Here is a 21,363-nt window from a genome sequence, read left to right on the forward strand (position 1 = left end):
GCACCGTTGATACGTCTCCAACGTACCTATAATTTCTGATGTTCCATGCTTATTTTATGACAATACTTACATGTTTTGCTTGCACTTTATAATGTTTTTATGCATTTTCCGGAACTAACCTATTAACGAGATGCCGAAGTGCCAGTTCCTGTTTTCTGCTGTTTTTGGTTCCAGAAAGGCTGTTCGGGCAATATTCTCGGAATTGGACGAAATCAACGCCAAACATCTTATTTTTCCCGGAAGGCCCCTGAACACCGAAGGAGAGTCGGAGGCGAGCCAGGGGGGCCCCACACGACAGGGCCGCACGGGCTCCACCCTGGCCGCGCCGGCCTATGGGGAGGAGGCCCCAGGCACCCTCCGACTCCGCCTCTTCGCCTATATAAGCCCTTTCGACCTAAAAACGCGATACCTTTTGACGAAACTCCAGAAAGACTCCAGGGGCGCCGCCGCCACCGCGAAACTCCAATTCGGGGGACAGAAGTCTCTGTTCCGGCACCTGCCGGGATGGGGAAGTGCCCCGGAAGCCATCTCCATCGACGCCATCGCCTCCATCATGCTCCGTGAGTAGTTCCCCCATGGACTACGGGTTCTAGCAGTAGCTAGTTGGTACTCTCTATCCCATGTACTTCAATACAATGGTCTCATGAGCTGCCTTACATGATTGAGATCCATGTGATGTAATCGGTGTAGTGTTTGTTGGGATCCGATGGATGATACATTATGATTAGTCTATCTATAAAGTTTGTGAAGTTATTGTCGCTGCAATCTTGTTATGCTTAATGCTTGTCACTAGGGCCCGAGTGGCATGATCTTAGATTTAAGCTCTATAATTATTGCTTAGATTGTATCTGCAAGTTGTATGCACATGTCACTGTCCGGAACCAAAGGCCCCGAAGTGACAGAAATCGGGACAACCGGAGGGGATGGCGGTGATGTGAGGATCACATGTTTTCACCAAGTGTTAATGCTTTGCTCCGGTACTCTATTAAAAGGAGTACCTTAATATCCAGTAGATTCCCTTGAGGCCCGGCTGCCACTGGCTGGTAGGACAAAAGATGTTGTGCAAGTTTCTCATTGCGAGCACGTACGACTATATATGGAAAACATGCCTACATGATTAATAAGCTGGATGTTCTAACTTAATGCTTTGAATTCTATCAATTGCCCAACTGTAATTTGTTCACCCAACACTTGTTATTGGAGAGTTACCACTAGTGTAGATAGCTGGGAACCCCGGTCCATCTTTCATCATCATATACTCGTTCTACATGTCATTGGAAGTAGTATCAACTATTTTCTGGTGCCATTGCTCTCATATTACTGCTACTGCTGCTGTGTTACTGTTATTACTGCTCTCATATTACTAGTGCTTTTCCAGGTGCAGCTGAATTGACGACTCAGTTGTTAAGGCTTATAAGTATTCTTTACCTCCCCTTGTGTCGAATCAATAAATTTGGGTTTTACTACCCACGAAGACTGCTGCGATCCCCTATACTTGTGGGTTATCAAGACTGTTTTCTGGCGCCGTTGCCGGGGAGGCATAGCTCTACTCATAAGTTCACCTGGGGAGTACACTCCACCTCTCTCTCTATTTTATTTTATTTTGTTTTTCTTAGTTTACTTTTGTTTAGTTTATTTGTGCTTAGTTTATTTCTGTCTAGTATTATTTTGCTTAGTTTACTTTTGTCTAGTTTCTTTTTGTCTTGTTTTACTTTTCTCATATACCCAAAATCCATAAAAATTTGAAAAACCTAAAAATTAAAAACTACTGTTATGGGAGAACCCATAACCTACTTGGAGCTTATAGAATATTATAATAATTATAGAGAATCAAGAGCGGGAAAAGTGATGAGTGCCGTGATAGAAAAATTGAATACAATTGCTAAAATCTTGCTTAAACGCCATGATATAAACTCGTTGCTCTCAACGGGACACTAAACATCTTAAATTTCAATGTGGCTTTAGTGAGGAATTTTTAATTAAGAACTATAATCGGAATAGCTATATTCATTTTGGGTTTGAAGAGGTAGAACAATTTGTCATATTTATGGGAGCCTCTCGAGATAGAATCCTTCATGGTTAAAAATTATGAAACTTGTGTTGTTTGTAAGGACCTTAAAGATTATGTCTCTTCTATCCTTAATTTTTGCAATGAAAGTTACACTGATAATCCTTATATCATTGATTATAAAGAGAGACTCATTAATGCACAAGAATGCACTCACAATTTGCGAGGACACTGTGGAAGAAGAAATTGATGAACCTGAAAGCTCATTGGATGAAAAAGAAGAGGAAATTGATGAACCTGAAAGCTCATTGGATGAAAAAGAAGAGGAGAGTGATGAACAAAAGGAGGAAGAATGGATTAGCTACCCATGCCAACCTTCTAATGAGAGTAACGCTTTATCTCTTACACTATTTGATTGTCCTCCATGCTTACCGAAAGAGGTTGAATGTTATGTTCCTGTGGATTCTCTTGAAATATTCCCTATGAGTAAAACTTGTGATAATAATTATGCTACTGTTATTCATGATAATCCATGCTATTTTTATAAATCTTATGATAATGCTTTGTTTGTGCCTGATGTCGATATGCATGGTACTAAACAGTTTTGCTTGGCAAATGTTTATGATAAATCTCTAGATGATGGTCCTATGTTACTTGATAATATTAATTGTACTACTAATGAAAATGGGATTGGAGAAGTCTTGAATTTATCCAGGAGTCCCATATCTTTTGAGATTGATCAATCATCTTGTTACATTATTGATAAAAGTGGGTTTGAAAGTTTTAATCCTATTATTTCTGAGCTTGATAAAAATTATGTGTTTGTGAATCATGAAAAGCATGCTTTATGTGATAGTTATATTGTTGAGTTTGTCCATGAAGCTACTGAAAATTATTATGAGAGAGGAAAATATAGTTGTAGAAATTTTCATGGTGCTAAAACACCTCTCTATATGCTTAAAATTTTAAAGTTACTCTTGTTTTACCTTCTTATGCTTATCACTTTGTTCTTCATGAATTTATTCGTGTACAAGATTCCTATGCATAGGAAGTGGGTTAGACTTAAATGTGTTTTGAATTTGCTTCTTGATGCTCTCTTTTGCTTCAACTCTTATTTCTTGCGAGTGCATCATTAAAACTGCTGAGCCCATCTTAATGGCTATAAAGAAAGCACTTCTTGGGAGATAACCCATGTCTTTATTTTGCTACTGTTTTGTTGTGTTTTGGAAGTTGTTACTACTGTAGCAACATCTCCTTATCTTTATTTTATTGCAATGTTGTGCCAAGTGAAGTCTCTAATAGAATGTTGATGCTAGATTTGGATTTCTGCGCAGAAACAGATTTCTTTCTGTCACGAATCTGGGTATGATTCTCTGTAGGTAACTCAGAAAAATCTTAAAATTTACGTGAGTGATCCTCAGATATGTACGCAACTTTCATTAGTTTTGAGTTTTCTGATTTGAGCAACGGAAGTACCTCTTTAAAATTCGTGTTTACTGGTTGTTCTGTTTTGACAGATTCTGTCTCTGTTTTTTGCATTGTCTATTGTGGACTTTAAGTGAGGCTTTCTAGACGTGGAGAGCTGTAGCTAATGTTTTATTGAGTACTTGCAATGTGTCACTACAGGGCCAAGGTGGATTAAAGTTTTTTGAGTACTAACCCCTCTAATGAAGTTTATGAGAAGTTTGGTGTGAAGGAAGTTTTCAAGGGTCAAGAGAGGAGGATGATATATGATCAAGAAGAGTGAAAAGTCTAAGCTTGGGGATGCCCCCGTGGTTCATCCCTGCATATTTCAAGGAGACTCAAGCGTCTAAGCTTGGGGATGCCCAAGGCATCCCCTTCTTCATCAACTTATCAGGTTCTTCTATTGAAACTATATTTTTATTCGGTCACATCTTATGTGCTTTACTTGGAGCGTCTGTGTGTTTTTATTTTCGTTTTGTTTGAATAAGATTGGATCCTAGCAATCCTTGTGTGGGAGAGATACACGCTCCGCTTTTTCATATGAACACTTGTGTTCTTCGTTTTACTTTTAATGTTCAATGATAAAAGTTGGAAGCTATTGCATTTATTGCTATTTGGTTGGAAACAGAAAATGCCTCATCATGTCTTGGATAATTTGACACTTGGCAATTGTTTTGAGCTCTCAACTAGATCATGATTAAGTTTTTTCATGTAGTTTAAACCTATTAGTGGAGAACTACCGTAGAGCTTGTTGAAACTGGTTTGCATGATTGGTCTCTCTTAAGGTCTAGATATTTTCTGGTAAAAGTGTTTGAGCAACAAGGAAGACAGTGTAGAGTATTCTAATGCTTGCAATATGTTCTTATGTAAGTTTTGTTGTACCGGTTCATACTTGTGTTTGCTTCAAATAACCTTGCTAGCCCAAAGCCTTGTACTGAGAGGGAATGCTTCTCGTGCATCCAAAACCTTGAGCCAACCACTATGCCATTTGTGTCCACCATACCTACCTACTACATGGTATTTCCCGCCATTCCAAGTAAATACTTCATGTGCTACCTTTAAACCTTCAAAATGCTTCTCAATTTGTGTTGATGTTTTATAGCTCATGAGGAAGTATGTGGTGTTTATATTTCAATCTTGTCATTTACTCTTGACAAACTTTCACCAATGGACTATTGGCTTCATCCGCTTATCCAATAATTTTGCAAAAAGAGCTGGCAATGGGGTTCCCAGCCCCAATTAATTAACTTGCATTAATAATTCTCTTCACGTGTTTTGCCCTGATCTATCGGTAAGCAACTTAATTTTGCAAATAGACACTCCTTCATGGTATGTGAATGTTGGAAGGCACCCGAGGATTCGGTTAGCCATGGCTTGTGAAAGCAAAAGGTTGGGAGGAGTGTCATCCATAAATAATGAAACTAAAATACATGTGTAAACAAAAGAGAAGAGGGATGATCTACCTTGCTGGTAGAGATAACGTCCTTCATGGGAGCCGCTCTTGAAAGTCTGGTTGATGAGGTAGTTAGAGTGCCCACTATCATTCGTTGACAACAACAAACACCTCTCAAAACTTTACTTTTATCACCGGCGCGTTCGCACCGGCGGGCTCGTGGTGCGCCGGCAATGGGGGTTTTAGGTGCGCCGGCAATGGGCCTTTCCCTAGTAGTGTCTAGCACATGATTTAATCCCTGCTTCCCTCTGCGAAGGGCCATTGTTTTACTTTATGTTGAGTCAGTTTACCTACTTCCTTCCATCTTAGAAGCAAACACTTGTGTCAACTATGCATTGATTCTTACATACTTGCTTATTTGCACTTATTATATTAGTTTATGTTGACAATTATCCATGAGATATGCATGTTGAAAGTTGAAAGCAACTGCTGAAACTTAAATCTTCCTTTGTGTTGCTTCGATGCCTTTACTTTGAATCTATTGCTTTATGAGTTAACTCTTGTGCAAGGCTTTTGATGCTTGTCTTGAAAGTACTCTTCATGAAAAGTTTTGCTATATGTTATCTATTTGTTAGCAACTATAGATCATTGCCTTGAGTCACTTCATTCATCTCATATGCTTTGTAATAGTATGATCAAGGTTATGTAAGTAGCATGTCACTACAGAAATTACTCTTTTTATCGTTTGCCTACTCGAGGGCGAGCAGGAACTAAGCTTGGGGATGCTGATACGTCTCCAATGTACCTATAATTTCTGATGTTCCATGCTTGTTTTATGACAATACTTACATGTTTTGCTTGCACTTTATAATGTTTTTATGCATTTTCCGGAACTAACCTATTAACGAGATGCCGAAGTGCCGCTTCTCGTTTTCTGCTGTTTTTGGTTCCAGAAAGACTGTTCGAGCAATATTCTCGGAATTGGACGAAATCAACGCCAAACATCTTATTTTTCCTGGAAGGCCCCAGAACACCGAAGGAGAGTCGGAGGCGAGCCAGGGGGGCCCTACAAGACAGGGCCGCGCGGGCTCCACCCTGGCCGCGCCGGCCTATGGGGAGGAGGCCCCAGGCACCCTCCGACTCCGCCTCTTCGCCTATATAAGCCCTTTCGACCTAAAAACACGATACCTTTTGACGAAACTCTAGAAAGACTCCAGGGGCGCCGCCGCCATTGCGAAACTCCAATTCGGGGGACAGAAGTCTCTGTTCCGGCACCCTGCCGGGACGGGGAAGTGCCCCGAAGCCATCTCCATCGACGCCATCGCCTCCATCATGCTCCGTGAGTAGTTCCCCCATGGACTACGGGTTCTAGCAGTAGCTAGTTTTGGTACTCTCTATCCCATGTACTTCAATACAATGGTCTCATGAGCTGCCTTACATGATTGAGATCCATCTGATGTAATCGGTGTTGTGTTTGTTGGGATCCGATAAATGATACATTATGATTAGTCTATCTATAAAGTTTGTGAAGTTATTGTTGCTGCAATCTTGTTATGCTTAATGCTTGTCACTAGGGCCCGAGTGGCATGATCTTAGATTTAAGCTCTATAATTATTGCTTAGATTGTATCTGCAAGTTGTATGCACATGTCACCGTCCGGAACCAAAGGCCCCGAAGTGACGAAATCGGGACAACCGGAGGGGATGGCGGTGATGTGAGGATCACATGTTTTCACCAAGTGTTAATGCTTTGCTCCGTACTCTATTAAAAGGAGTACCTTAATATCCAGTAGATTCCCTTGAGGCCCTGACTGCCACCGGCTGGTAGGACAAAAGATGTTGTGCAAGTTTCTCATTGCGAGCACGTACGACTATATATGGAAAACATGCCTACATGATTAATAAGCTGGATGTTCTAACTTAATGCTTTGAATCCTATCAATTGCCCAACTATAATGTGTTCACCCAACACTTGTTATTGGAGAGTTACCACTAGTGTAGATAGCTGGGAACCCCGGTCCATCTTTCATCATCATATACTCGTTCTACATGTCATTGGAAGTAGTATCAACTATTTTGTGGTGCCATTGCTCTCATATTACTGCTACTGCTGTTGTGTTACTGTTATTACTGCTCTCATATTACTCCTGCTTTCACATCACCCATGTTACTAGTGCTTTTCCAGGTGCAGCTAAATTGACGACTCAGTTGTTAAGGCTTATAAGTATTCTTTACCTCCCCTTGTGTCGAATCAATAAATTTGGGTTTTACTACCCACGAAGACTACTGCGATCCCCTATACTTGTGGGTTATCAACCGTGGGCTGCTTGGACAGGTAAGTCCATTTCTCTTCTCCTTTTCTATTTTCCTTTTTCTGTTTTAATTTTCTATTTTGAATTATTTTTTTACTCAAATTTAAATCATGTTATACCTTGCAGGTATTTGAAAATTTTAATTTCATTAGGATTATTAAAAGGGTCAATGCATTACTGAATTGTTTTTGAATAAACATTTAATATATGTGAGCCTTATTGCAATTTTTAATTAGGCAAGAATTTAGGTATTCATTTTAATTTCCTTTTTGATTTGGAATACAACTCCCTTTTGAATAATTAGAGTTGATTATTTCTACTCCAAGTGTTTTAGAAGTTATCATTAGGACTTGACCTCTTATATGAGAAGTTGGTCTCTTACATATGATTTCATGTGAGCACCTATTTGTTAAGGTCTTGTAATTTTATTATAACCCTATTTCAAGGTTAGCACTAGTATTATACTTTAATAACACCTTGAGATACCTAGAGTAGATATTACTCTCATCATGGTTTGGTCTTGGTTATGAGGATAAGTGGCTGATCACCACACATGGGTTTAATTATGGGATTTAGCACTAGGTGTTTCTTATGTTCCATAATTAAGCATAAGCTTTAATGAGAGTGCAACTATAGGGTTATATTCATATTTTCCTATTGACATATGAGTTGAAACTTGTTATCACCAGAATTTGACCAAGTCAGAGGTGGGCCGCGATCGAAGATGGATGTGAAGAAATATACATAGAAGAAGTATGTGGATCGGCCTTTTATACCAAGTTGGGCTTAATTGCCCGTGTATCTGTAACATATTAGATCGTATCTTAGTTTAGAGATAGAATCTTATTCGTGCACGGTTTAGTGCACGCCCGCATTAAAGAGTCCGCTGGACTATAAATATGTATCTAGGGTTTATGGAATAAACAACAACTCACGTTCAACCCCAAACAAACCAATCTCGGCGCATCGCCAACTCCTTCATCTCGAGGGTTTCATATCGGTAGCGACATGCTGCCTAGATCGCATCTTGCGATCTAGGCAGACACAAGCCCCACGTTGTTCATGCGTTGCTCGTACTGAAGCGTTTTTGATGGCGAGCAACGTAGTTATCATTAGATGTGTTAGGGTTAGCATTGTTCTTCGTTTAAGCATGCTTACGTAGTGCAACCCTTGCATATCTAGCCGCCCTCACGCCTGTCTCAGGTGTGGGGGCGGCACCCCGCTTGATCATTATTTAGTAGATCTGATCCGTTACGGTTGCTCCTTGTTCTACAATGATTAGTTTAATATCTGCAATAGTTAGGCCTTACAAAGGGGGGGAGGATCCAGTGGCACGTAGGGTGGCGTTCGCAAGTCCTAAACGGGATGTTCCGGGATCAACTTCATGTTGGTTTTTTGGCCTTGTTTAGGATCGGCTTACGAGCACCGTGCGTGGCCGCAAGGCCCAACCTCGGAGTAGGATGATCCGATTATGCGGTGAAAACCCTAAATCGTCGTAGATCTAATTAGCTTTATCTTGATCAAGCAGGACCACCAAGTATTCGTGCACCCCGCACGGATCATGGGTGGATCGGCTCTTGAGCCGATTCACAGGATAACCTGAGAGCCGATCGAGGCTCGTATTTAATGTTTACATGTATGCCCTGCAGGAAACTAAGCGAGGCATCCCCATCACCTTCCTCGACCGGGTATAGGTCAGGTGGCACGCCCTTGCACTTCGCAACGCCGCGTGTGACCGGAAGAGCATTGCGGGCCGTCGCTCGGAGGGGTCTCAGCCAGCCGCAGCTCTAGGCTCTTCCCGGCTCTACGGTGTTGACAAGGCCGCTGCCCGCCGGTGGGTTTTGGCGGTCAACACATTCGGCACGCCCGGTGGGACAATCGTCTACATCAACCACATCGCCATCTACATCCGAGATGGCGGACGGCACGCCAGTCACCTACGAGGATCTGCCTGATGACCTCAAGAAGCAATACAACGAGATCAAGGCCACCCTCGAAGCCGACCTCATCGGCTCTTTTCAGAGAACCCGTTCCAATGGCATCAGATGGAAGGGATTCTCACCGCAAGGTGCACTCGATGGGATAGACCTCTCTACCCCGTCGGAGGAACGCACCAGGGGTCTGCGGCAGGAGATCAACTACCTGGTGGCTCACTCGCTACACCGCCACTCTGAGAACTTGGTCAACGTGTTGGAGCGTGTCGCTCTGCGCGTGATCCAGGAGATCATGAGCCACCGCACTCGCCGTCGGGACCAGCTCTCGGGACTCATCAAGGAGAGTTGCCATTCCGAGCCCCGTCCACCGCTGCCATTTGCGTTGGCAGCACTCGCTGAAGTGCCGACTACACCGGCATTCCTCGTCTACAGGATTGGTGGCGACCCTAGTGACTACCAGTTCTTAATGGAGGCGCCTAAGGAGATCCCTCAAGGGTACGCGTGCATGTATGTGCCGGATTGTGGTGACTGGGCACTCACAAACCAGGCCACAACATCAGGGACTCCGGCGAAGACAGGAGGAACGTCGGCGACAGAGCAGACGTGGCTAACTAAATACGCCACACCGACGAAACTCCCGAGCCCAGCTCCTGCAGCTGGCCCAGAGCTGGAAAAGCAAACATGGCTGGCCAGGTACGCCACCCCGGCGAATCTTCAGAGTACAACTCCTACGGCCAGCACAGCGGATCAGATCAGTACCATACTGAGAGACCAGTTCGGCATGATGCCGAAAAGAAGGGCAGTCGGCTATTCCAAGCCGTACCCCGACGATTACGAGATGATCCCGCTGCCACCTAAATATCGGCTCCCTGACTTCTCCAAATTCAGTGGATCAGATGGCTCCAGCTCCATCGAGCACGTCGACCGATATTTGGCTCAACTAGGACCGGCTTCGATGTCGGATCAGCTACGCGTGAGGCTCTTTTCATCAGTCCCTCACGGGATCGGCTTTTGGATGGTACACCTCTTTGCCAGCAAACTCCATCCGAGTCTTGGAAGCAATTGGAAGAACAGTTCCATATGCAATACCATTCGAAGCTTCCGAGTCTCGGCATTGCCGATCTAGCACAACTACGTCGAAGCGCGGGAAACGGTGACAGAATACATCCAGCGCTTCAGGAATCTTAGGAACCGATGTTATTCGGTTCGTATAACCGAAAAGGAAGCAGTCGAGTTGGCAGTAGCGGGCCTTGCAACACAGCTCAAGGACATGGCCTCCCAAGCAGATTATCCCCGCCGGCGCACATGGTTCGAAACTATCAGCATATGAACAGCGCCACCCCGACCTGTACCAAGACAAGTTCAAGCGTGCAAGTAGTTATGGTCGATACGGAGGAAGATGAAGTGCTCGCGGGAGGCCAAGAGATAGCAGTGGCTGAGTGGACTCGGGGGAACCCCGTGGCCCGCAAATGGGTAAAGCCACCAGTGGCCGCCTGGGGATTTGATTTTGACGTGACCAAGACCGAACAAATCTTCGACCTCCTGCTCAAGGAGAAACAGCTTGACGATTCCCGAAGGTCTCAAGTTCCCCACGGCGAAGGAGCTGAACGGAAAGCCGTACCGCAAATTCCACAACTCGCTTTCCCATGCCACCAACGACCGCCGGTGTGGCGTCGCACATCCAAGCGGCGATAGAGAAGGGGCGGCTAATTTTCAACCAAGTACGCCATGAAGGTCGACACCCAACCCTTCCCCGCCGTTAATATGGTAGAAGTCACCTACCCTGAAGGTTGCCAGCCGGGTCCCTCGTTCAGCATCAACATGGTAGGACCTGGAAACCACTCTGGCAAAGATGGAGATGAGGGAAGCTGCTCTCATAGCAAGGATACAGAGGAGGCCGCTCCACGCGATCGGCTCCGTCATGATGGCAAGCGCTATGTCACAGAGGGAGAGGTGAAGAATATAAGATATCAGCGACCCCTCTCCGATCACCTCCTCAACAAATATGTGAGTCGAGCATGACCAACGCCGACGGCCCAATTACGATGATAGAGGAGATCGTCCGGCTAGAGAAGCGGAAGATATCGTCGCAGAACCGCGATGAGGAGGAGCACGAGCGCCGTGCCACGGAAGCATCAAGGGAGCAAGATGACAACGCCGGACACTCGGGACTGCCCTTTCTTTAGACACTCGCCGGGATTCAGGAATGAGCCGATTGCCCACAATCGGCAATTGCCCGTAATGCAACAATAAAAAGAAGGAGGCAGCCAACGTGTCTGTGTTCGAGCGCCTAGCGCCTCTCCCGCCACAAAGCAAACGCGCTGAGTCACCTCGTTGGGCAGATCTTGATGATTCAGAAGACGAGGGAGAAGTGGAAGAAGACAGGTACCACCGGCCAAGGTGGTGCCCTGACGGACTCAGCCGTTCCCAAAAGCGCAGGGTTCAGCGATTGCGCGGCCTGGAGGAAGCCGAAAGGTTATACCTGCATACGCTAAGGAAGGCACGACCCGATCCGGCCGCAAAGGTTCAGCGAACCCTCGGATGAAGAGGGTCGTCCACGGAAAATGGAGTGGCGCCCTAAACGGAGGAAAGCCGATGATGAGACATCGGCCGGCACAAACATGGTACTCGTCTTGCCGAGCAGAGCTTAGCGCTCCACGACTCTACGGAGCACTCAAGGTGGACGACAGCAAGCGCATCAAGTCGGAGGTTGGGTTGGTTTTATCCGGCCCGACCAAGTAGCAAGATCAAACCAATGAGCAAACCAGGAGAGGCTGATCCTTGTGATCGGCCCCAAAAAAATTTATGAAGGGAACTTACAAAACCTTCAACGAGCAAGCAACGTGGAGGCCGATTCCAGCAATCGGCTAAAATTATCCTCACCCACCATTCTGCCTGGGTTCAACATGTTATCCAACAGAGCCGATACCATCAATTCTCTTGACAGAATCGGCTCGGGGGGGCACCCAGGTAGATAAAATACGAGGATATGCAACGGAAGCATCTCATCTTCTGTTGATGGGTATTGGAATATGGGGGCCGATGCACAGGTCGGCTGTAAAAAAAAAAAACAAAAAAAACAAAAAGTGAAAATTCGAAAATTTTCGAACATAGCCGATGCAGCAGGCATCGACTTAAGGATATAACAGCCGATGCATGGCCATCGACTCAAGGGAGATTTCTTCAAGAACAATGTCAGGAGCAGCATGGGCGTGCGGATCAGGTCAAGGATGGATTGCATCAGGTCCATCAAAGGAAAGGAGCCTATCTGGCCGGCAGGGACTGAAGAAACTCGGGGGGCAGCTCACCTTGAAGGCTTAGAGAAGCCGATTTGTGTTCAAATCGGCTGGCGCTGCATAAGGAACTTCCCCACACACGATCAAGCCCAGGTCTATGCAGCTCATTTGTGTATCCTCGTCTCTGTGCCTTGGCTGAGACTCGGGGGGCAACAGGCCTGGTAGGTGCTCTATTGAAGGACCGATGCGTTGTTATCGGCTCGTTACACATTGGCAAAGGGGACGAATCGGCAAGGTCAGTAGGAGAGGCAAATCGGCTCAATCAAACTCAGAGGAAATCGGCAAACTCGAATTGGGGAACAGTTCTTCATTGATAGGCGAGATTTCTTACATAAAGAGCTAATTGCCCTCAAAAGGAAATACTAGGGGATACATTGCCCTATCTGCTACTACTGACCCTATGCTAGGGGTCCTATCTACGGGCCGTCAGTGCCCTCGTCGTCATCCTCAGAGCTCTCATCGGCACTGCTGCCAATGGGTTCCTCGTCGCTACTCCCGTAGCCCTCCACGGGGGCTTCGTCCCCGTCTTCGTCGTCGCTGCTGTCGTCGTCCCACCACATGCGAAGACGCTTCGCTGGTGGGTAGCCCTCGAGGGAGTCGTCGTCGTCATCGTCCTCCTCCTCCTCTTCTTCCTCCACCACCCCCTCGGAGGAGGTGAAGTCGTCCCAGGAGAAGCGATCGTCGTCGCTCTCCTCCTCCGATTCCCCGCCAGCGAGGAAACGGAGGTTGCTCTCCCCGTCCGTTGAGGACTGGTCGTCCTCGGACCAGATGGAGAAGTCATGGTCTGACTCCTCCCCGGCCTCAATGGCGCGGCGGATGTTGGCCGCATGGACCTCTTGTGGGCTTGGTGCTGGCATCGGTTCGGGGGAAGAGGATTCAAAGGAAAGTCCCGACGAGGCAGAGGAGGAAGAAGACATGGTGCGCAGAAGGGTTTTTTGGGGTGCCGATGGCTGGAACAGAGGAAGGATGATGAAGAGAGCTAATCAATCGGCACAGTTAAATAACGAGAAGCCTGGTGAGAATTTAATGAATAAGTTCCCGAGGAGATGACGCCAGGGCTATCGAATTTTGCAGAGAAGCTGAGAAGACAGGGCATAATGATAACGGATACTGCAACAGCTCTGCTCTGCCATGACATGACCCGACGAAAGAAGAACGTAATGATTTTGGAAATATCATTTCCAAAACCAGGGGGGCATGTGTTATCACCAGAATTTGACCAAGTCAGAGGTGGGCCGCGATCGAAGATGGATGTGAAGAAATATACATAGAAGAAGTATGTGGATCAGCCTTTTATACCAAGTTGGGCTTAATTGCCCGTGTATCTGTAACATATTAGATCGTATCTTAGTTTAGAGATAGAATCTTATTCGTGCACGGTTTAGTGCACGCCCGCATTAGAGAGTCCGCTGGACTATAAATATGTATCTAGGGTTTATGGAATAAACAACAACTCACGTTCAACCCCAAACAAACCAATCTCGGCGCATCGCCAACTCCTTCATCTCGAGGGTTTCATATCAGGTAAGCGACATGCTGCCTAGATCGCATCTTGCGATCTAGGCAGCACAAGCCCCACGTTGTTCATGCGTTGCTCGTATCGAAGCGTTTTTGATGGCGAGCAACGTAGTTATCATTAGATGTGTTAGGGTTAGCATTGTTCTTCGTTTAAGCATGCTTACGTAGTGCAACCCTTGCATATCTAGCCGCCCTCACGCCTCGTCTCGGGTGTGGGGGCGGCACCCGCTTGATCATTATTTAGTAGATCTGATCCGTTACGGTTGCTCCTTGTTCTACAAGGATTAGTTTAATATCTGCAATAGTTAGGCCTTACAAAGGGGGGGAGGATCCAGTGGCACGTAGGGTGGCGTTCGCAAGTCCTAAACGGGATGTTCCGGGGATCAACTTCATGTTGGTTTTTTGGCCTTGTTTAGGATCGGCTTACGAGCACCGTGCGTGGCCGCAAGGCCCAACCTGGAGTAGGATGATCCGATTATGCGGTGAAAACCCTAAATCGTCGTAGATCTAATTAGCTTTATCTTGATCAAGCAGGACCACCAAGTATTCGTGCACCCCGCACGGATCATGGGTGGATCGGCTCTTTGAGCCGATTCACAGGATAACCTGAGAGCCGATCGAGGCTCGTATTTAATGTTTACTTGTATGCCCTGCAGAAACTAAGCGAGGCATCCCCATCACCTTCCCGACCGGTATAGGTCAGGTGGCACGCCCTGCACTTCGCAACGCCGCGTGTGACCAGAAGAGCATTGCGGGCCGTCGCTCGGAGGGGTCTCAGCCAGCCGCAGCTCTAGGCTCTTCCCGGCTCTACGGTGTTGACAAGGCCGCTGCCCGCCGGTGGGTTTTGGCAGTCAACAAAACTCAAATGTGGCCTAGGTTTTCATTATGATCACCCGAGTGATACACAAGCTAGAATTGAGGTATGGTTTAGGGTTTTACTTGTGATCATCAAGTAATTCACAAGTTAGTTTGAGATATGGGTATAGGTTCTATATGTGATTTAACACCATATTACTTTGGCTAGGGTTGCTCTTCCTCACCACTCATAGGATGGTTCCATCAAGGATCATTTAGGTTGATATAGGGGCTGAACTATACAAAGGGTTGTTTCTATTCAGTTGTTTCTCTAATTAACATATTGGAAATGGTTTAGGGTTGTTTGTGATTGCGCTAGTTAACACGTCCGTTGGGAACCCCAAGAGGAAGGTGTGATGCGTACAGTAGCAAGTTTTCCCTCAGAAAGAAACCAAGGTTTATCGAACCAGTAGGAGCCAAGAAGCACGTTGAAGGTTGATGGCGGCGGGATGTAGTGCGGCGCAACACCAGGGATTTCGGCGCCAACGTGGAACCTACACAACACAACCAAAGTACTTTGCCCCAACGAAACGAGTGAGGTTGTCAATCTCACCGGCTTGCTGTAACAAAGGATTAGATGTATAGTGTGGATGATGATTGTTTGCGAGAAAACAAGTAGAACAAGTATTGCAGTAGATTGTATTCGATGTAAAAGAATGGACCGGGGTCCACAGTTCACAAGAGGTGTCTCTCCCATAAGATAAATAGCATGTTGGGTGAACAAATTACAGTCGGGAAATTGACAAATAGAGAGGGCATGACAATGCACATACATGATATGATGAGTATTGTGAGATTTAATTGGGCATTACGACAAAGTACATAGACCGCTATCCAGCATGCATCTATGCCTAAAAAGTCCACCTTCAGGTTATCATCCGAACCCCTTCCAGTATTAAGTTGCAAACAACAAACAATTGCATAACTACATCCTCGGACATAGCATCAATGTTTTATCCCTAGTGGCAACAGCACATCCACAACCTTAGAACTTTCTGTCACTGTCCCAGATTTAATGGAGGCATGAACCCACTATCGAGCATAAATACTCCCTCTTGGAGTTAAGAGTAAAAACTTGGCCGAGCCTCTACTAATAACGGAGAGCATGCAAGATCATAAACAACACATAGGTAATAGATTGATAATCAACATAACATAGTATTATCTATCCATCGGATCTCGACAAACACAACATATAGCATTACAGATAGATGATCTTGATCATGTTAGGCAGCTCACAAGATCTGACAATGAAGCACATGAGGAGAAGACAACCATCTAGCTACTGCTATGGACCCATAGTCCAGGGGTGAACTACTCACTCATCACTCCGGAGGCGACCATGGCGGTGAAGAGTCCTCCGGGGGATGATTCCCCTCTCCGGCAGGGTGCCGGAGGCGATCTCCTGAATCCCCCGAGATGGGATTGGCGGCGGCGGCGTCTCTGGAAGGTTTTCCGTATCGTGGCTCTCGGTACTGGGGGTTTCGCGACGAAGACTATATGTAGGCGGAAGGGCAGGTAAAGGGGCGTCACGAGGGGCCCACACCACAGGCCGGCGCGGCCAGGGCTTGGGCCGCGCCGCCCTGGTGTGTCGCCACCTCGTGGCCCCACTTCGACTCTCCCTCGGACTTCTGGAAGCTTCGTGCAAAAATAGGCCTCTGGGCGTTGATTTCGTCCAATTCCAAGAATATTTCCTTACTAGGATTTTTGAAACCAAAAACAGCAGAAAACAGCAACTAGCTCTTCGGCATCTCGTTAATAGGTTACTGCCGGAAAATGCATAAATACGACATAAAGTATGCATAAAACATGTAGATATCATCAATAATGTGGCATGGAACATAAGAAATTATCGATACGTCGGAGACGTATCGGCATCCCCAAGCTTAGTTCTCGCTCGTCCCGAGCAGTAAACGATAACAAAGATAATTTCGGAGTGACATGCCATCATAACCTTGATCATACTATTTTAAGCATATGTAATGAATGCAGCGATCAAAACAATGTTAATGACATGAGTAAACAAATGAATCATAAAGCAAAGACTTTTCATGAATAGTACTTTCAAGACAAGCATCAATAAGTCTTGCATAAGAGTTAACTCATAAAGCAATAAATCAAAGTAAAGGTATTGAAGCAACACAAAGGAAGATTAAGTTTCAGCGGTTGCTTTCAACTTATAACATGTATATCTCATGGATATTGTCAATGTAAAGTAATATAACAAGTGCAATATGCAAGTATGTAGGAATCAATGCACAGTTCACACAAGTGTTTGCTTCTTGAGGTGGAGAGAAATAGGTGAACCGACTCAACATAAAAGTAAAAGAAAGGTCCTTCAAAGAGGAAAGCATCGATTGCTATATTTGTGCTAGAGCTTTGGTTTTGAAAACATGAAACAATTTTGTCAACGGTAGTAATAAAGCATATGTATCATGTAAATTATATCTTACAAGTTGCAAGCCTCATGCATAGTATACTAATAGTGCCCGCACCTTGTCCTAATTAGCTTGGATTACCATGATTATCATCGCAATACACATGTTTTAACCAAGTGTCACAAAGGGGTACCTCTATGCCGCCTGTACAAAGGTCTAAGGAGAAACTTCGCATTGGATTTCTCGCTTTTGATTATTCTCAACTTAGACATCCATACCGGGACAACATAGACAATAGATAATGGACTCCTCTTTAATGCATAAGCATGTAGCAACAATTAATGTTCTCATATGAGATTGAGGATATATGTCCAAAACTGAAACTTCCACCATGATTCATGGCTTTAGTTAGCGGCCCAATGTTCTTCTCTAACAATATGCATGCTCTAACCATTAAATGAGTGGTAAATCTCCCTTACTTCAGACAAGACGGACATGCATAGCAACTCACATGATTTTCAACAAAGAGTAGTTGATGGCGTCCCCAGGAACATGGTTATCGCACAACAAGCAACTTAATAAGAGATAAAGTGCATAAGTACATATCCAATACCACAATAGTTTTTAAGCTATTTGTCCCATGACCTATATATTGCAAAGGTAAAGAATGGAAATTTTAAAGGTAGCACTCAAGCAATTTACTTTGAAATGGCGGAGAAATACCATGTAGTAGGTAGGTATGGTGGACACAAATGGCATAGTGGTTGGCTCAAGGATTTTGGATGCATGAGAAGTATTCCCTCTCGATACAAGGTTTAGGCTAGCAAGGTTATTTGAAACAAACACAAGGATGAACCGGTGCAGTAAAACTCACATAAAAGACATATTGTAAACATTATAAGACTCTACACCGTCTTCCTTGTTGTTCAAAACTCAATACTAGAAATTATCTAGACTTTACAGAGACCAAATATGCAAACCAAATTTTAGCAAGCTCTATGTATTTCTTCATTAATGGGTGCAAAGTATATGATGCAAGAGCTTAAACATGAGCACAACAATTGCCAAGTATCAAATTATTCAAGACATTTTAGAATTACTACATGTAGCATTTCCCAATTCCAACCATATAACAATTTAACGAAGAAGATTCAACCTTCGCCATGAATACTATGAGTAAAGCCTAAGGACATATTTGTCCATATGCAACAGACGGATCGTGTCTCTCTCCCACACAATGAATGCTAGGATCCATTTTATTCAAACAAAAACAAACCGACGCTCCAAGCAAAGCACATAAGATGTGATGGAATAAAAATATAGTTTCAGGGGAGGAACCTGATAATGTTATCGATGAAGAAGGGGATGCCTTGGGCATCCCCAAGCTTAGACGCTTTAGTCTTCTTAAACTATGCAGGGGTGAACCACCGGGGCATCCCCAAACTTAGAGCTTTCACTCTCCTTGATCATATTGTATCATCTCCCTCTCTTGATCCTTGAAAACTTCCTCCACACCAAACTCGAAACAACTCATTAGAGGGTTAGTGCCCAATAAAAATTTACATGTTCAGAGGTGACATAATCATTCTTAACACTTCTGGACATTGCACAAAGCTACTGGACATTAATGGAACGAAGAAATTCATCCATCATAGCAAAAGAGGCAATGCGAAATAAAAGACAGAATCTGTCAAAACAGAACAGTTCGTAAAGACGAATTTTAAAGTGGCACCAGACTTGTTCAAATGAAAATTCCCAAATTGAATGAAAGTTGCGTACATATCTGAGGATCACGCACGTAAATTGGCATATTTTTCTGAGCTACCTACAGAGAGGCAGGTCGAAATTCGTGACAGCAAAGAAATCTGTTTCTGCGCAGTAATCCAGATCTAGTATGAACCTTACTATCAAAGACTTTACTTGGCACAACAATGCACAAAACTAAGATAAGGAGAGGTTGCTACAGTAGTAAACAACTTCCAAGACACAAATATAAAATAAAAGTACTGTAGTAAAAACATGGGTTGTCTCCCATAAGCGCTTTTCTTTAACGCCTTTCAGCTAGGCGCAGAAAGTGTGTATCAAGTGTTATCAAGAGACGAAGCATCAACATCATTACCAGGGGTGTTGGGAGTTTTCTCAACCATGCATAGTATGTTGGATACATAAGTTTCAGCGGCTCCCTTTTCATTAGTCTTGGGCTTGCTACTCTCATCAAACAAATTTTCAGGAACAAGCCAAGCATAATTATCATCTAGAGCTTCATGCATTGCTAGGAGCTTACATGGTATTGGTGCTTTAATCTCCCCACCACTATTAACATTATTAGTGTACTTAATTCTATCCATATCCATTTTTTCAAGTGTTCTTTTAAAATCGGTGATTGTACCAAGCCTCTCATGCTTTCTAAAAACTTTTCTGGCTTCTTTAGCTATATCCGCAAATTCTCGCACTAAGACTTTTAGAACAAAATCTCTCTTCTCTCCCCGCTCCATATCAGAAAGTGTAAGAAACATGTGTTGTATCATGGGGTTGAGACTAATAAATCTAGCTTCCATCATGCGTACCAAACAAACAGAGGCATCTTCATAAGTAGGGACAGCTTTTGCAAGGGGTATATCTTTAAGATCTTCATGCATACTAACATGGGTGAAAAATTCTTCTATATTATCTCTTCCAATTATAGACCCTTGTCCCACAGGTATATTTTTTACAGTAAAATCAAAAGGAAACATGTTGAAATAAGTAAAGCAAATGCAAGTAACTAATTTTTTTTGTGTTTTTGATATGGAGAACAAGACAGTAAATAAAGTAAAACTAGCAACTAATTTTTTTGTGTTTTGATATAATGCAGCAAACAAAGTAGTAAATAAAATAAAGCAAGACAAAAACAAAGTAAAGAGATTGGATTGTGGAGACTCTCCTTGCAGCGTGTCTTGATCTCCCCGGCAACGGTGCCAGAAAAAATGCTTGATTGCGCGTAGTTAACACGTCCGTTGGGAACCCCAAGAGGAAGGTGTGATGCGTACAATAGCAAGTTTTCCCTCAGAAAGAAACCAAGGTTTATCGAACCAGTAGGAGCCAAGAAGCACGTTGAAGGTTGATGGCGGCGGGATGTAGTGCGGCGCAACACCAGGGATTCCGGCGCCAACGTAGAACCTACACAACACAACCAAAGTACTTTGCCCCAACGAAACAGTGAGGTTGTCAATCTCACCGGCTTGTTGTAACAAAGGATTAGATGTATAGTGTGGATGATGATTGTTTGCAGAAAACAGTAGAACAAGTATTGCGATGAGATTGTATTCGATGTAAAAGAATGGACCAGGGTCCACGAGTTCACTAGAGGTGTCTCTCCCATAAGATAAATAGCATGTTGGGTGAACAAATTACGAGTCGAGCAATTGACAAATAGAGAGGGCATGACAATGCACATACATGATATGATGAGTATTGTGAGATTTAATTGGGCATTACGACAAAGTACATAGACCGCTATCCAGACATGCATCTATGCCTAAAAAGTCCACCTTCAGGTTATCATCCGAACCCCTTCCAGTATTAAGTTGCAAACAACGAGACAATTGCATTAAGTATGGTGCGTAATGTAATCAATAACTACATCCTCGGACATAGCATCAATGTTTTATCCCTAGTGGCAACAAGCACATCCACAACCTTAGAACTTTCCGTCACTGTCCTGCATTTAATGGAGGCATGAACCCACTATCGAGCATAAATACTCCCTCTTGGAGTTAAGAGTAAAAACTTGGCCAGAGCCTCTACTAATAACGGAGAGCATGCAAGATCATAAACAACACATAGGTAATAGATTGATAATCAACATAACATAGTATTCTCTAGCCATCGGATCCCGACAAACACAACATATAGCATTACAGATAGATGATCTTGATCATGTTAGGCAGCTCACAAGATCCGACAATGAAGCACATGAGGAGAAGACAACCATCTAGCTACTGCTATGGACCCATAGTCCAGGGGTGAACTACTCACTCATCACTCCGGAGGCGACCATGGCGGTGAAGAGTCCTCCGGGGGATGATTCACCTCTCCGGCAGGGTGCCGGAGGCGATCTCCTGAATCCCCCGAGATGGGATTGGCGGCGGCGGCGTCTCTGGAAGGTTTTCCGTATCGTGGCTCTCGCATCGGGGGGTTTCGCGACGAAGACTATATGTAGGCGGA

This window comes from Lolium rigidum, chromosome 2 (assembly GCF_022539505.1).
Source record: "Lolium rigidum isolate FL_2022 chromosome 2, APGP_CSIRO_Lrig_0.1, whole genome shotgun sequence".
Classification (NCBI taxonomy): Eukaryota; Viridiplantae; Streptophyta; class Magnoliopsida; order Poales; family Poaceae; genus Lolium; species Lolium rigidum.